Genomic DNA, 19585 nt, shown 5'->3' with positions numbered 1-19585 from the left:
CAGAAGCACACACCAAGGATAATCACAGAAGAAAATTTCAAGAAATCAGAGACAGGACCAAACCAGCAACCAACAATACAATAGAAGCATACAGGAACAGGAAGAATCCATCCAGCCACCACCAATAGCAGCAATAGAAGAGGCAGTAAAAAGAGCAAAAAGTAAAATCATAACATGGGTCACTTCAATACTGACGGTCACAACACCAGCAACTGCCAGGCCCTGAAACAATAGCTACAGCCACCAAGAATATCTTTCACCTAACAATAAACACTCTAACCACGACAAATGGTCAGATGTACATCACCAAGCCAAAAACAGTAAATCAGAAGCCAAAAAGCAGGGGAAACAGCGAGAAACCAGAACCATTGGAGAGGAAGAGATAGAACGCTGTGACCACTGCAAACCGATGACGACCAAGCGAGGCCAAGGAACAAGACTACAGATTTGCATGCTCAAAAAATAACAGATGTCCCACTAACAACACACTACCCCCATTACAGACAACACAGATTTGTATAGAAAATTAACAGATTTTAAGATAGGTTTGCAATTCAACAGATAATTTATTAATTTATTACTACAGACAATTTTACATGGATTTTGGCCACCCTTCAACTGTGGTTTTGCCATGTAAATACTATTGCATGCAGCATTGCATGTAAATACTATTCCAGGTTTTTTATCCTCTATCAAAACAAAATAATCTTCTCTCGCGCTTTCCTATCTTCTTGTTTACCCTTCTTTCCTTCTATTTCACACATTGACCGAAATCGCGTGTAAATGTCTTTCGTAAAAGATAGAAGCCGCAGCACACACCTACACCCGACAGACGCTTTAGAGTACTAATTGCATGTGAGGAAAGGCATGTAGACAGATGGTTGATGCCTTACTCTCTGTCAGGACGTGGGCTTTCCTGAGGGGCGTCCTTATTTTTAACTTCTGTTTTCTGTTTTATCAATCGCAATCTGAAATAGCTTATCGAAGTACCCATTTAGCATGGGTTTTTCCTCCTACTACTCAAGCCAATGGTGAGGCGAAAAATCTTCACGCGCTTTCCTATCTTCGATTTTACCCTTCTTTCTTTCTCTAATACACACGTGTCCGGTAAATGTCTTTGGATAAAAACCGTGACGCGACACAATACTCGACATGCTGCCTTAGATCTCTAACTGTATGTAGGAGGCGCACGTAGATATAAGTTTGTACATCACTCAAGGGGGTGAGCTGTCTTGCTAAGGGGCCCTCTTTATCTCTAATTTATTTCCGTATCCATCGCAGTTCACCACCGACAGGAGCCGGTGATCCTGGAGTGAAGAGAAGAGTAAAATAGTGCCCTCACATACAAATAAACTGTATATTCCCAACATACAGCAACAACGATAGACTGACTAGGCAAAAAGAAAAATAGGCCAGTCGGGGGCAAGCCCAAAAGGCTCCCGACAATTACAGCGTACAGAGTAGTTGAATCTCCGTCAAAACACCACCCCAAATAGTGATCCGTATCGGCCCTTTCAAGAGCCACGGTCACATTTGTGCACAACAGCTCTTTCAAGAGCCACGAGTGTATTGGTCCATATCGATTCCGTACAGTGACATCTGTCTTAGAAATACCTACCAGCCATGACGAAGCAACCTCCTGAACCAACAGGGCAAGGCACCCCCACGGACCCAAATGCCCCCCAGTGAGAAAGCCCCCCCAACCAAGATCAATGGGCAGTCTAACGAAGCAGTTTAAATCGATGAAAATTATCAGTCTAGCGTCAGTGCAACGACGCCGTAACGTTCAGCCAAACCCATTCCACCTCTGAGTCAAGAATTGCAATCAGTGGCTACCACCAGCAACCCCCCAAAATTTCCGGCAGCATGCCCCCGCCACCAGGAAACGGCACCCCTGACAAAACAGATGAAACAGTAAGCAAACTGATGGAAATGGCATCAGATACTGATGAAAGTGATTCTCGATATTCGGACACTGACTTTAAGCACCCCAAGAAAAGGACCCGTCGACCAAACATATCTCCAACCACCTTTCTTGTGGACTTCCGTGACCGAAACAAGTTCTCAGCCCTTTACCATGGCGACGATCCCAATCCAGACACTCCAACCGATGATGAAGAAATGCCACCAGTGGCCAAAAAGAATGTCTCACCTCTAATAGTGTATGGAATTGAAAAACATCACAACTTCATCAGATCTGTCTAAATTTTGCCAGGTCCCACCAACCGTTCGGCATTGCAAAGACTCTATCCGCTTTCAGTTCTCATCCACGCAAGATTACGCCAAAATCGAAACGTACTTCATGCAAACCAATACGCAGTACGCATCCGAGCTTCCAGAAGCAGGTCGACTACTCAAGGTGGTCATCAGAAAACTGCCCATTGATACCGACGTAGCTGAAATAAAAGAACTGGAATCTCTCAAGTACCCAGTGGAAAAAGTCACCCAGCTCAAGGGACGATGTGACGAACGCGGCAAACGTCCACTGTTCCTTCTGTCACTTGAAAAATCACCAGGACTAGCAGAAATATACAACCTCAAATATCAAATGAATTACATAACACAGGTGGAAGCCTACCGGGGGCAAATGTGTTACAGTGCTTCCGATGTTAGCTCGTAGGCCATTCCCAAAAATATTGCAGGGCCAATCCCAGATGTGTTAAGTGCGAGAACTCACATCTTAGCACAATGTGCCCGCAAACGTCAAGAGAAACCCCCGCTAAGTGTGTGAACTGCGGCGGAAATCATCCAGCGAGCTACCAAGGGTGTCCTCTTCTCAAGGCTGAGAGCGAGGAGGCAGCCACAAAACAGGAAGGACAACCAGGTCCATCCAGATCTCACAGACATCAAGAAACCCACACCACCGAAGGAACCAGTGCCCACGCCAACCAACGGCTCCAATCAAGCAGAACCGTCCACTTCGAACAAAGCAAAAACCAATGACATACATGTGAAAAGTCAGAAGAAAGGAAACAAAAACACCGAAACACAGCAAGAGCCAACACACCCTCCGTCCAGTGCCCCATCGTCCGACAAGACAGCGAACGACAACTCTATTGCCTCAACGATTAAAGAAATCATGTCCTTATTCCAAGGGCTCAACCTCAAGACCTTCCTCGACAACCTCAAGAAAGGCCTCCAGAAAGTTGCTGCTGCGCCTGACTCAATCAACAAGATGACAACCATGCTGGAAGTAGTTGCCAGACCCATGGCTGATGGCACAAACTAAGAGCAACATCTTCAGTGACCTACGTGTCATCCATTGGAATGCGGAAGGGATCCGCACTCTGAAACCCATCCTAGAAGACTTCCTTCATCGTGAACGAGTAGAAGTCCTACTAGTCACGGAAACCTCCTCAAACCTCCCATCTCCTTCCGAATATGCAATTACAGTATATACCGAACTGACCGCCCTGGCGCAACCAACCGGGGAGGAACAGCAATCCTTATCAAGATTTCCCTACCGCATGGCCCTCTCCCACCCATGCAACTGCCATCCCTAGAGGTCACGGGAATCACACTGCATTCATCTGAAGGACGCATACAGATGATCGCCCCCTACCGACCTCCAGGAACCAGGCTGGACCCAAACGACTTACAGACGCTACGACAACTAGGGCGAAAAATTGTCATCGGTGGCGATCTAAATTGCAAGCATCCGGAGTGGAATTCAAGGATCTCCAACGCCAACGGCAGGCTGCTACATCAAGCCCTAAGGCACATGGACCTCATTCCGCACCCACCGAGCCGACGCACTACCCTCGCAATGGGGGTCGACCGGATGTGTTGGACATGGTTCTACTGGCCAACATTGCAATCCTCGAAGGTCTGGATGTCATACATGACATGCGCTCCAACCATATTCCAGTCATCCAAACAGTTTCCATTACTCACCACCTAAGCAGCTCTCGGCTCCCGAAAATCGCCACCACTGACTGGGACTAATTCACACAACTGATGGCAGAACTGACAGATCCACGAATGCCACTTGACACGACGGACGAGCTGGAGGCAGCAGTCAAATCGATCAACACCGCTCACAGGCTCACAACCACTACGACAAGAGGGACGCCGCAACCCACAACAGCAGAGGAATGCTGGACCACATTTCTGATCCAACTCAAACGCTGGGCCAGGAAACAGTGGCAACGGACCAAGCACCCAAGCTATAAAACGCTTTGGAACAAATTGACAACGAGGGTGCGCAATCGCCTACTCAGAATCAAGCTGGCCAGATGGAACGCCAAGCTACAGGAAATTGAAAGTCACAGCAGAGACTTCTGGAGGCTGGTCCGTACCATCTCGAGGCCATCTTCAGGAACCAGAACCTTACCTTTTCAAGGACCGCAAGGCCAGCTCCACGAACCAGACGAACAGACGGAACTCTTCGCAGACAGCCTAGAAATGACTATGCAACCACTTTCGAACTCCCCACCAGCCTACATTCGAGCAGAGTTTCACCGCAGTCTCCACCATACTCCATTAGAAGAACCAACTTCACCTGAAGTGCTCACCACCCCAAGGGAGGTAGAACGGACAATACGGCAGATCAACGCACATAGAGCATCAGGTCCAGACATCAGTCCACAGGCCCTCAAACATCTACCACGAAAGGCCCTTGTGCTGCTCACCAGGATATTTAATGCGATTCTCCTTCTTGGCCATTACCCTCAACCATGGAAAGAAGCTCGAATAGTGATTATACCCAAACCAGGAAAAACCAGAACTCAACCATCGAACTACAGGCCCATCAGCCTTCTGTCACACACCAGTAAGGTGTTCGAAAGGATCCTCAAGAGCAGACTTCTTCAACACATCCAGAACGCACAGCTACTAACAGAGCACCACTTTGGATTCCATGCTGGCCACAGCGCCCAACAGCAACTTGTTCGGGTGGTTGAGCTACTAAAGGACAGGTTCAACGAAGGAGGTCACACCTTGGGTGTATTCCTGGACGTCGAGAAAGCATTCGACAATGTGTGACAAGACGGCCTAATCCATAAACTACACGTGCAGCAATTCCCACACTACCAGATACGGTTCCTCAAATCGTACCTCAGTGACCGACAGTTCAGAGTTGCCCACGCAGGACACACCACCACTCCACGTGCCATCCAAGCAGGGGTCCCCCAAGGCTTCTGCATATCCCCAATCCTTTACGCACTATACACAGCTGTCCCACTACCGCAACCACAACCCTGGCTACCTTTGCAGACGACACGGCAATCTTTGGAAGTCATGAGAACATCAGATATGCCGCCGCCTATCTCCGAAGACATCTTGAACAACTGGACCATTGGACAGAGTCCTAAAAGTCAGTCGTGGTAGACTTCACCAGGAACCGCAACCGGCAGCAACTCCAATTCCAGCTAGCCGGTTCACCCCTAACTCAAGCTGACGAAGCGAAGTACTTAGGAGTCCAGCTTGACAGAAAACTGCTCTTCGAAAGCCATATAACAGCAACAACAAAGAAAGCGTCGTAAAGGCTCCAAGCCCTCTTTCCCATCCTCCTCCCCCTTTCCTCACCCACAAAACCCGAAGACACGTATACGAAATGAACATACGCCCCATACTCCTATACGCTCACCCTGCGTGGGAACACATATTCAAAAGCCGACTGAACTGAACTCCCAAGAAGTCATACAAAACAGAGCAGTCAGGGCCATCACAGGGCACTCAAAGGACACGAGGCTGGAGCAAATTCATGAAGATCTTGATCTTCCATTCCTTCAGGAAGTCAGGCAAAGACGTTCTGCCAAATTCTGGAGAACTATCACGAACTCCCAGCATCCACACATAGCAGCAATCGGAACGAAGACACCCAGAAGAAACTCATACAAGATGTCCGGACCACCAAGATGAACACACTCAACCAACAACTGAACAAATGGGCCTTGAGATAGTTGCAACCCCAATCCAAGTGATCTAAAAGCACAACAAAACCGAGAATTCCAACACAATGAATGAAGACAAGGGCTTCGGCCCGTAACTTCCTACAGAGGCCCCAGGCCTGCCAAGAAAGCACCGAAGCACAGGATCAGTACCAGTGAAGAGAGGAGGAGGAGAATGGGAGCGACTAGGTTTACGGAATCTACACGTGTAGAGACCTGGTAATTAGGGAATAGGGTACCGTCCCTAAATATATTAGAAATATACGTTAGTCGATGAAAACAGCAAATAATCAGTTCGGGAGTGCCGAAATTAGTGTCTTCGCGTGCGGAAGTGCTTCGGGGTTCTGAATTAGGTCTTTACCCTCCTAGGGAGATCTAAACCCTGAGAGTTAGGGTAAGGGGAACGCCCAATAATAAATTTTGTTAGCATAAACGTGTAACGAAACCGGAACATGCAAGGACCATCCAGGACGCGCGCCGCCTGAAAAACAAGAGTTAGCTACCAAAAGTTTCTAGTGAGTGTTAGAGAAAAAGGAAAAGGGGCAGAAATCAATAGGAAATAAGAAAAACAAATCTTAGTAGTGCCTAAATCGGATTAATTCTTGCTTGAGTGAGTGTCCAACAACAGTGGTGTGACAATAGTGAATCAACCATGAAGAAGGAGACGCGCCAATGCCCACGACGATGGAGGCAGCGAAAACCCTAATAGAGGTGAGAGACAGTGACGACAGCGCCTTGAAACTACGAGCTCAGAATCTGAAGACGAATATAGTAACTCAGATATTAAGTCAACTTGCACCACTAGTAATAGTTCCGATAGTGACAGCCAGAAAAGTGGTAACAGCGTAGGCAGTAGTAAAAGTAAACCTAGTACGAAAAGTGTTGGGATATAAGTGCTGTAATCAGTACCTACACGTGGCAAAGTATAAAGATGTTTAAAAGAAGACACAAAGAATAGTGTATCATGTGGGTTGTTCTTAAATTCAGATTACATACTTTTTGCTAGAAGTATTTGTTGATAGTTCAATATTTTATAAATATGTTTTTTGTTTGTATCAGTTTCTAATGGAATTATGGATTGTATAAAAGTATACATTCGTATTTACAATTTGGTAATGATTGGTTTTAGTGGGATGTTATATATGTGGAAAAATTTATATGTCGTTAGGCCTAACTGGTAAGCCTAACATTATAAGTGAACGTTGCGGCTAAAGTATATAACACAGCCTCCATCACATATACAAATATCACAGGTGTAACAAATGGCGCAGTGTTGGAAAAGATCGATATCTCCCAGATAAAATCAAGCAAAGACAAGTGGATAAGTAAAGTTTAGTTCGACCAAATGTAGCCAAATATAGTATCTGAAGAATCGAAAATCCTATGCAGATGTCGGAGCTGTATGCTCAGTTGGAGCTTTGCACTCATATTAAAGTGAGCTGTGAGCTCAATGGAAGCTCAGGGGGAGCATTTAGAGGAGCTGTGTGCTCAGTGGAAGTTCAGGGGAGCTGTGTGCCCAGTGGAATCTCAGGAGAAACTTTAGAGGAGCTGTGTGCTTAGTAGAAGCTCAAGAGGAACTTTAAGAGGAGCTAAGTGCTCAGTGGAGGCTCAGGAGGAGCTTTTGGAGGAGCTAAGTGCTCAGTGGGGGGTTTGTGCTCAGATTAAAGTGAGCTTGGTGCTCAGGAGAAGCTGTGTGCTCAAAAGGAGGTTAGTGCTCAGAAGCATTAGGATGTCGAGGTGCTTCAGAACAGGAACACTATGTCAGTGAGTAGGTTGCCGTTCATAAAGGTAGGACGAGTAGTACAGGAGGGCTTTTTACGAAGACCCGACGAAAATGTTCGGAGTTAACTGTTTGCGGAGACCCGGGAAAGATGTTGGGATATAAGTGCTGTAATCAGTACCTGCACATGGCAAAGTATAAAGATGTTTAAAAGAAGACACAAAGAATAGTATCATGTGTGCTGTGCTTAAATTCAGTTGGGATAAGAGATGGCGCTGTACACCTAAGTATTGGAGAGCATTTGCTCTCAGTTTTTCTTCAATTTTTTACTCTACAATTTATTACTATTGACAATTTTGATATTTAATACAATTTTAATACAATGTCTTTCTCTTTTAATATCTACATGCGCCGCTTATCCTTCCTTATTACATTGAAAGTGTGATAAACAAGTCTATTTAAAACAGGCAACTTCGGCCATTTTAATACAAATGTTTAATTCAACTAACTTTTATTCGAAACAAACTTAGTGAAACAGTCCACATGGCTCTACGGCTGGGACTATAAATCTCCCGTAAGGGAGAAAAGTGAAAGTGAAAAGATTACATACTTTTTGCTGGAAGTATTTGTTGATAGTTCTATATTTTATAAATATGCTTTTGTTTGTATCAGTTCCTAATGGAATTACGGATTGTATAAAAGTATATATTCGTATTTACAATTTGGTAATGATTGGTTTTAGTGGGATGTTATATATGTGGGAAAATTTTTATGTCGTTAGGCCTAACTGGTAAGCCTAACGTTGTAAGTGAACGATACGACTAAAGTGTACACAAACAATTATCATAGTTGTAAAAAAAAAGTAATAACAGTAACCAGAGCAAACTTAACTATAAAAGTAACAGTAGCCAAACTAAAGATCTCAACAGACGTTAGCTTTTCACAATTAGAACTCTAATTGTGAAAAGCTGACGTCTGTTGAGATCTTTAGTTTGGTTACTGTTACTCCTTAGCTAAGTTTGCTCTGGTTACTTTTGTTACTTTTTTTTTACAACTAGAACTGTCAGACATTTCAGACGTTAACTCAGATAGTCAAAGTGTTTTAGCTAGAACAAGAGGATTAACTTATGCAGACATTCTAAATCAAAAAACTAATGTAAATAATCATAACAGGTCAGGAAATAGTCAGCCAAGGACTAAAAAACACTTCTCCCCATAATCATACAAAACAGACAGGACTTTATGAATGTATCCAGACAGACGGAAACATTCCAGGAAAACACACGCAGCAAGGATACAAAATCACAGCGAGGAATGAATTCATTTACAAAGAAATCCTTAATTATGTACAGAGACACAAAATAGCGCACATCTACGCTGCTAAATCAAACAACAAGTGTGTCAAGATGGTAGTTTGGGGGCTTCCTATTAACATACCCACAGACAAGATTGCTGAAGACATAAACTTTGCATTACAGACACAGGGAATCACAGCACACCAAATGAGCAAACGACAATACAGAGACAAAAACAACAAAGCACAAGGGACGGTGAAAGTTCCGATACCACTCTTTCTAATAAGATTACTAGACGTAGCTAAGAAACAGAGATTTGCGAACTTGCGCCACATATTATGTATGGCAATAAAAATCGAGGAATATAGGCCCTCCAAATAGAATTATTACAATGCCACAGATGCTAGGGTTTTTACACTCGGCAAGCAAATGCGCTCTGCATCCCAGGTGCGTGAAATATGAACAGGACCACTGATTTGCACAGTGCGGAAAGCCCAAGAGTGTCCCGCCTACCTGTGCTAATTGCAAGGGCCCCCACCCAAGCAATTACAGAGGTTGCGCGGAGTACCGAAAACTCCTGGCATATACAGCTGGTAAGAAAAATGAAGGAGTGGCTGGCAGAACGCAAAGAAACAACAACACAGCACACGCACCTACAGGTAGTAATATGGACAAGACTCCCAAACCCAAATCTCAGTCCCCAGAAACTCAAGCAACACCATCAAACCCAAAACCAACAAGACCCAATCCTACTCCTCAGAATAGAACCAGACCCAGCAAACCTAAATAACCAAGCACCTCGAATCAAGACGACAGCTCCACGACAGATGACGAAACAATCACATACACAAAAGAGACACAAGACCAAACAAACGACAACAGACCACAAATAAGAAAGAACCTATCACTGAACAAAATATAGAATCTAAACTTCACTTTTTAGAATTTCACATTGCAGGAAATCTTGACAGACTCTGTTTTTGGCCACGTACAGAACTTCTTAATGCATTTCATCAGATGGATAGGAAAATTACTTAAAAGCAGCTTAACACCATAAAAAAAAGAAGATGGGTAAACAACTAAATAGTAATAATAATTTCAAAATACTCGCCTGGAATGCTTGCGGGCTTAACGAAAAGGTAGACGAACTCGCGGACTTTTTGCAAGAAAACAAAATTGATATAGGAATATTTAGCGAAACCAACCTGGTACCACAAACAAAAATTTCAGGCTACAAACTATATAGAAACGACAAAAACGTAGGAACAAGTAAATTAGGAACATTAGCTATAGTGAGAGATAATATTAAACATGCAGAATTAAAATTAGGAACACACAATACAGTTGAAGCGACGGGGGTGAAAATACATCTAAATAATAAACCAATTTCAATTTTCGGTATATATAACTCACCCTCTATACCTATTAATACAGATGGCATACGTAAATTAGCAAATACAGCACCATCCGTAATACTAGCCTGGGACTAACTCCAATCACCCCTTATTTTGCAGTAAAGTAACCAACAACAACGGAACACGATCCGTTGCATAATTTCTTGCATTTCATACAAGTATTATTTCAGCACAGAGCAACACACTACCCACCGAATGGCAACAGACCAGATGTATTGTATTATGCTCTACACAAAAACATAAACGGTAACTTGGAAATATTCACTGAAAATGAACTAGACTCTGACCATCAACCTATCATCATTACCATAAAAAGCAAACCGGCCTAACCATTGAACAAATCGGATTAAATTACAAGAAAGCAAATTGGAACGTGTATAAAGAAAAAAAATTAAAAAAAAGCATTCCAGACGAGTACAAAATAATTAACAATGACCATATAGATCAGGCAGTAGAAATACTAACAGAGAGTATAATAAAAGCAGCATATGAAGCTATTCTTAAACTATCAGGCAATCAGCATAATCGAATTAAGTTACCAGTGTGTATTAAAGACATAATAAAACTCAGAAACAGCTTAAGAAAACATTATCAAAGCAATAGAAATCCAGCAGCAAAACAATATTAACAGAGTAAGAAAAATCATTAAATCTGAAATCAGGAATTATAAGGTGTATTCTTGGGACAAAAAGATAGTAACTCTAAACTTTACAGACGGAAGCATATGGAAAATAACCAAAAACTTGACGAAGCCTTACACACCCACCCCTTCCCTCCATGGCGAAAACGGGTTAGTCTACACAGACGAAGAAAAGCAAGCGCACTCGCAGACACACTTGAGAAAACTTTCAGGCCTAATGACATTGGTGACAATAGAAGGCATGAAAGAGTTGACAAGCAAAAAATTGAAAGTATAAAAACGGCCAATTTAAATACCTCAGCCAAAAGAACTAACCGAAACGAAATAACAAAAATAATCACCAAACTAAAACCACTTAAATCACTGGGTCACGGTAACATACAAAACATTTGCATCAAAAACTTACCACCAAAAGCAATACAGTTTCTAGTTCAAATCATCAATGCAATAATGAGACTAGCCTATTTTCCCAAGAGCTGGAAAATAGCCAAAGTAATAGCATTGCCAAAGCCGGGAAAAGATTCCCTATTCCCGCAAAACTACAGACCGATCAGCTTACTATGCACACCTGCACAACCAACCGAGTCAGTGCTTCTCCTAGAATTAAGAAATTCATTAAAACACGCAATACCCTTATTAATGAACAGTTCGGATTAAGGAATAAGCACTCAACTACACAACAACTAGTACGATTAATAGAAAATGTAAGAGATAATTAAAAAAAAAAAAAAAAAAAAGGCACAGCAGCCCTATTCTTAGACATCAAAAAGGCGTTCGATAGAGTCTGGACCGAAGGGCTACTCTACAAACTCAATAACATTGGCATACCTGACATATATATATATAAAAATCTTGTACTTGCGTAACAGAATGTTCTTTGTTAAAGTAGGAGCAGCAACCTCCAGTACCCATAAAACAGAAGCAGGCGTGCCACAAGGATCTCTGTTAGGACCAGTCCTATTCAATATATACATAAACGACATACCCAAACACGATGACACAAACCTGACCCTATTTGCAGGTGAAATTGCATCTACACTAATAGTTAGCAACCCAATCAAGCCGTAAAATACATACAAAAACATATTCCAAAGCTAGAAAGTTGGTTTGAAAAATGGAAAATCAAAATTAATGCAAATAAGTGTGAATCCATCTACTTCACTAAGCGCAAAAGGCACCAACAACACAAGTCGAAATTTTCAATGAACCAGTTCATTGGACCACCAAGGTAAAATATCTAGGAATCATATTAGACTCCAAACTAACATTTAAAGATCACATCAATGCACAAATCGCAAAAGCTACAGGCAGAACAAATGAACTGAAAAGCGTACTAAGCAGCCAGCATATTAGCGAACATGCAAAGTCAATTCTATATAAAACATTAATACGCTCAATACTAACCTATGCAGCGCCCTCATGGGGACAAGCCTTGGAACTAAACCTAAGAAAATTACAACTATTTCAAAACAAAATAACTAAAATAATCACCAATTGCCCAAGATACACCACACTAATTCCACTACAATACAAACTAAACATCCTACCCATCGAAAAAACAATCAAGAACTTGGCAATCAAATTTTATACAGATAAAGAAAACTCAGAAAACAAATTAGTAAATTCATTAGGAAACTATGACATAGGACCCTGCAACAAACATAAAATACCGAAACAAATCCTTCTATAGCAAACTGACCAACCTGATATGCATGTATTCAGGTGATTATTCAATTTACTAAGAACTACTGTATTTATTGTATTAACAAAAAAAAAAAAAAAAAAAAAAAAAAAAAAAAAAAAAAAAAAAAAACTACATACCAACTATAATCAAATATACGACAAATGACCTTATAAATATTTGAAAAGCATAAAATACAAAATTTACAAAAAATGACAAAAATCAAAATTTATAAAAAATATAAAAAGGAAAATAAAAATAAATAATATAAATTATAAAGCTAAAATTATAAAATGATGATGTCACCAAAACGGTGCAAAACAAGTATGTGGTATATCCTCATGTATATTTATATTTATACAAAAGGTATGTAAAGAGTATATATTGTAACATCTATGATAAGTGTAAATATGTAAATACCAGTACAGAACGTATTAACATGACTATCTTAAAACTGACAATCTGAGGCATGTAGGCATGTACTACACCATTATCAAAAACCAACATAAGTCTTTTTTCAGGTACAGACGACAACCGGGCAGAAGAAGGCCAGATGATTAAGGATAGCATGTTCAAAAAATAACAAAATTCCCCACTAACCATACATCTCCCCATTACAGACAACACAGATTTGCATCACTAATATTCAGATAGATTTTTTTGCTTTAACAGCTAATTTAATATATTACAGACATGTTTACATGGATTTTCACCACCCTTCTAAAGTGGTTTTACCATGTAAATACTTAATCATGCAGCACGACCGACTAAGGACTAAGGTTTTTTTCCTGGTTCCCAGGTGTTTTGTCCCTCTATCAAAATCAAAATAACTCTTCTTACGCGCTTTCCTATCTTCTAATTTACCCTTCCTTCCTTCTATCTACACAACTATAGATTCGCGTGTAAATGTCTTCCGAAAAGATAGAAACCGCGATACACACACTCTCCCCGACAGATACTTTAGGGTACTAACAGCATGTGAGGAGAGGCATGTAGACAGATGGTTGATGGATGAGGCATGTAGACAAGCCCGGTCTGTCAGGACGCGGGCTTTCCTGAGGAGCGTCCTTTTCTCTAACTTTTCTGTTTCTGTTTCTGGATCAGTATCAGTTCACTGGTGTCCCTCCTATTGTTTGCTTCGGAACATTAGGAGTAACCTAACCCCAAGCCTCTAGTCTGCTTCGGGACTTTAGGCTTTTCCTTTCACCTGGCTTAGCCTGCTTCGGGGCTCTGCAATCCTAATCCCCTCACTGCTTGCCACGAAGCTTTGGGGAATCTTTCGCCACTCTGCCTAGCCTGCTATGGGGCTTTGTGGAGATCCTGTTTGCGACCTGTCGGTCAAAGACTACCTGTTTCTAACCTCACAAGCATAGAGAAAATACCTTTGTACTATTTTTGTAAAATACTATTAATTAGTGGAATTTTATAATAAAAGCCGGTAGTGGGAGTCGATTCCGGGCACTCTTTTTATTACCTCGCTCTACCTACACCCTATATGGGACAGAGTTTTACAATATAAATTTCAATACCAGTCATTCTAGCTTTGGAACTTCTTGTATACAATAAAGTCAAATTCTGACCAAACCACATACTATCTAATAAATAATAGCGTTACTGTTTAGCAAAGTATCTCTGCCCCGCATCAGACACATTATGAAGCCGAAACTGTAACGTTATTATTTATTAGACGCTATTTCTATCTAGGATTGTGACTCAAATTTACTTTCTAATAAATTTGGGTGACACCCTACTTTAACATGGAAATAACCTAAACTATTTGCTGAGCAAAATATTATATTCACATTAAAAAACTACATACGTGTTACAGTCTCGCCAACTAACATTTTGGCTTCATGAGACACTATCTTTTGATGATGCCTGATAGATCTCTAATAGAACAGTGTATGCTTTGGTCAGAATTTGTCTTTTATTGTATAAATTTCAAACATGTAGTAATTCTACAATACAGGGCTGTTCTAAAGTCCTTGCTATAAAACAAATGCTTATAACTTTCTTTTTAAAAAAAAAAAAAAAATAATGATATTGCAGTGAAATAAATGTTAAGATCTTTATTTAGCCTTATATTTTGTATCATCATCCATACATTCCTGCAACCTCCGGTGAAATCCGTGAATGCTATCCTTGTATGCTATGAGATCCGAACCACATAAGCTCCTGCCGAGAATCGTACCCGGGTCACTCACGCAAAAGACGTATATGCTAACCTTTTAGTCACGAAGGAGCTCCACGTTCTAATTAGATACACACTTATTCTTTTAAATTCGAGCTCCGTGAATCCGAGATCATTTGATAGGGGGGGGGGGATCGAATGCAAAAGAAATTTTATGCATTCACTCAATGTTTTGGTGAACTAAAACATGCAAATCATGCGCCCAAAGCAGGATTGTGACTCAAATTAACTTCCTAATAAATTTGTGTGACATTCTACTTTAACATGGAAATAACTTAAACACAAACGAAGTATTTGCTAAGCAAAACAATATATTCACATTAAAAAAAAAAAAAAAAAAAAAAAAAAAACTCTACATACGTGTTACAGTTTCGCTAACTAACACTATGGCTTCATCAGACACTATCTTCTATCAGAGATTATCAGACATCATCAGAAGATAGTGTCTAATGAAGCCGTAGTGTTAGTTAGCGAAAGTGTAACACGTATGTAGTTTTTTTCTTTCTTTTTTTTCTTCTTTTTTAATGTGAATATATTGTTTTGCTTACCAAATAGTGTGTGTTTAAGTACGTACACAGCAAAGCTTCTACTTATGGAAAATATTACAGATGCAAATAACGTATGATCATGTGGAAAATAAAATAATAATAATAATAATAATAATAAAAACCGCTGGAACTTGTGCCTGCCAAGTTCTATGTTCAACGCGCTAGAAAGCAATATTGTTTATGCAGATGTAGATAATACGGAACCAGGGAGTGGCCAAGAGTATGTATATGCAGAATCTAACCTAAATGAAGTAGACGAGGCGTGTTCTGTATTAGTAGAGACGAAACTTTTTCGCAACAATTTTGATATTTTGTAGCATTAATTATCACAATTTTCGCATTTCTGTTGTATTTATTTTTTATGCAGCACAAATTTCTTTTTTTAATTATGGTACTTGTAAACAGTATACTTTTGATAGTAAGATGAATCTAATACAAAAATGAGGATATACCTTGATTAGGTGCACATTCTAGCTAATGTATTCACTGAAATATATAAATTAATGCAAAAATTTAAACACTTACTCTAACTTCGTCCTCAGTTAAAGAATAACATGCAGCAAAACCAATTCTTCTTTTAAGTTTGTTCTTCTGTTAGTAACAATCATATTATACTTGGAGAAGAATCTCTCGGCATCAACACTCGAGACTGGCAGCCATATTGAAAGTAATGAGCTGATAGCAAAAGATCTATGGTTAACTTTTTAAACTGTTTAACAATGATACAATGCCAACTTTCTTATCCTCACTATTGAGAACTTCAATAACCTTACTTTTAAATTCACGGTAAGCAACCAACAGATCATGAATATTTTCACCACAAAACAGTCAACGATTTAAACAACAGTTCAGTTTTGTTGATGTCTACATCTTTATGAAGTGAAACTGTTTCTGGATAAAATAATTCGCAGAGCTTTTCGTAAACTCTTCACACGGAATTGTCCTCACTTGCTTGCGTATAATTTTGCCGCTTCATCGATACTTTTGACACGTAGGTTTTCAACTTTACTTCAATTTAAGTCTGGTGAAAAACACTACCCTTTTTAATTAATTTTGCAGGAGTAGACCCAAATTTTCCCGCTTGAGCTAACTCTAATTTATTTCGGAAGTTTTTCGTTTTCCAGACAATAAGGTGAGCATAAGAGTAATTGAACCCTTCTATTTCCTTAATCAAATGAATAACAAAACTTCCATGTTCACTGACAAATGATGCTTGCACTTGAACCTCAAATTTGCTGTTTTTTGATATTGCTAAAATTTCCTAGCCACTGACTTGCATGAGATGATGACTTTATTTTGAAAAATTATTCTAATTTGAAAAAAAAAAAAAATCACTTACATACGAAACAGCCTCAAAGGTAAAATGCAACGATTTTTAAGTTAAATAATATTGAAAATGCGCTTTTTAGTTATTATTAGCAAGAATTCCACTTTTTCGTTTTCATCCGCATTTATTGCAAGTAATGTCGAATTTCTAAAAAATTCGCGATAATATCAGCGCGATTTCTGGCTCTGAAACGAAAAGTTTGAGGTTTCCTGAAACATATACGCATCTTTTAACATTTCGCACATATTGTATTAGCGAAAACACTTCGTCTCTATTAGTTATATCACCAGTATCAAAACTAAAAAGATTCATTGCTGGAAAACGGAAGGGTGTATTACGTAAAAAGTGTAAGAGAATAGCAAACATATTGCACAAAAACTTGGAGCAAACATTTTCAGCAAGTATAATTATGAATGGAAGACAGAATTGTGCTAATGCTTGGTGCAAGGAAAATGATGTCCTTACTGAAAAATAGAAGATTAAGTGCGCGCGTGCTACCAATGAAAAAAAAAAAAAAAAAGTTAAAATTATTAGTTTAATGCCAAGAAGTTGCCCGAAGTCTAAAATTTGCGACGAACTGTAGGTGTCGAAACATCTTATGCGAATCAGTAAGAAACTAATCAAGAAACATAGTGTTCTTCCAGATCTTGAGAAGAAAGGTCGAAAACAGTTTAGTGTGGAAGTAATAAAGGCCATTGAAGATTTTTACCAGCTCGATAAAAACAGCAGAATATTTGTTGGAAAATTGACTGTATTTCAGTGAAAGAATGCACACAAAAACGAGTGATTTTGTGTAACTTGAAAGAACTGTACATTCATTTCAAAACTATATGCCCAACGATACATAGGTTTCTCCAAATTATGATGATTGATGATGAGTTGATTTTGAGTTTAACGTCCCGTTCAGCAGCGAGGCTATATGAGACGTGGACCTACTGATTAACGTGGAATCCGAACCACATGAGCTCCCGCCGGGAATCGAACCCGGGCCTCCCACGCTAAAGGCGCGTACGCTAACCGCTTAGCCACGGAGGAGTCCAATTCTCCAAATTCTGTCTTGAGATCTAAATAATGTGTCGTTACTGGGTCCGCAGGTACCCACACAGTTTACGTATATTTACCATCATAATCTCAAGCTTATGTTAGAAGGAACACATCTAAATGTTGACTCCTAAGACTTGTTACAATTGATGACATGTTATATACGTAGGAACAGGTGTATGATGAATGTATGTTCTATAGAAATTATTGATGATATACTTAATACTGAAATGAATGAAGGTATCAATGTTAAATCTGAGTGAGTACAGACATGTTCACATTAACAAACACTGTTTTCAGTTCCAGTGAATTCACTGAATCTTGAAATGAAATATTTAAAGTCCCACGAATATGCCTGTTAGGTTAAGAGTCTTCATCCCGACGAAATTAAAATACCGTTAATTTTAGAGTAATTATGTGATATCTTCAAATAGATAAAAGATAATCGAAATGTGGAACAAGAGCGCCCTAGACAACATTATTTTACATGAGATACCGTTATCACGACTCACTTATCTGCTTTCGATTTCGAGCCATTTTGAAAATCGACATTTATTTTCGCGTTTCTAAACAGCTGAAAACGGAAAGCCACTAGGTGACTTTTGATAACGGTACCTCACGCAAAATAATATTGTCTAGGGCGCTCTTGTTCCATATTTCAATTATCTTTTATCTATTTGAAGATATCACATAATTACTGTAAAATTAGCGGTATTTTAATTTCGCCGGGATGAAAACTCTTAAGGGAGACAGATTATGAAGGCAAGTGAATGGTGATGAAAGAATTGGTGGAAGGAGAACGTGGGAGAAAACGGGAGTACCCAGATAAAACCCGCGGACACGATGTTGTCCACCACAAAATTACTTGGCCGGGGATCAAACCAGATACCCATCGCTAGAGGTATGTTCTCTACCACTGAGCCACCGTGCTCCCTCATTGAGTGCTGAGTCTCATACAGAAAGTGTTAGCCCTGAAACAGAATTATTATATATCAAAAGCTCAATCTCTGTATTTAAAGGAATGTAAATTCAACCTCGATGACACTAATTGCATAGTATTAGCTGATTTTGCAGAAAATTACACGTTCGTAATTCAAGACGAGATACAAAGTTATCATTGGGTATTTTCGAAGTCCTCTACATCCTTTACCTTTTGTGTATTATTATAGATTACATGGTACAATATTCAGTCACAGTACTGTATTATAAGTGATCATTTACAACACGACACTATTACTGTGTATACATTTTAGATGCAACTCATAAATAATCATAAATAAATACTCAATTGAAGAAGGTTTTGCCATCGGTAAAAAAAATTAGCTTTATTTCAGTGATGGGGGCAGTTGTCTAGATCTAAAACAAAAGCAGAATCTACAACCTCTGTCATCACGAATCTGACTGATCTCTCGGTTCAGTGGAATTTTGTGCATCTGCTCACGGCAAAGGCCCAAGCGACGGTGTAGGTGGTACAACCAAACGAGAAGCGTCACGAACTTGTCTTCAAACAGCATACACAAACTAGATCATGACAGCTCAAGATTTGTACGACTTTTGTGAGAAAAATATCACAGAATCAACTACATATTTGTGTCCACGGAAGCTGTACAAGATAATGTTCCTATTTCAGAAAGGTTTGTCATACGCAAACCCGTATCTCACATAAGAACAAAACATAGATAAGTCCAATGCGGTGTTACACAACATCAAAATACAAGTGAACATGAAGATGTACAGTTAATATCAATGCTCATGCAATTCCATCATTCTGATTTTCACATTCAGGATTTCTTTGCCTGCTATTATGATTACAATGGTGGCTGTCAATGGTTGAAG

This window comes from Thermobia domestica, chromosome 10, assembly GCF_964235325.1.
Source record: "Thermobia domestica chromosome 10, izTheDome1.hap1.1, whole genome shotgun sequence".
NCBI lineage: Eukaryota > Metazoa > Arthropoda > Insecta > Zygentoma > Lepismatidae > Thermobia > Thermobia domestica.
The sequence above is the reverse complement of the archived record's forward strand: the minus strand, read 5'-3'. Positions refer to the sequence as shown.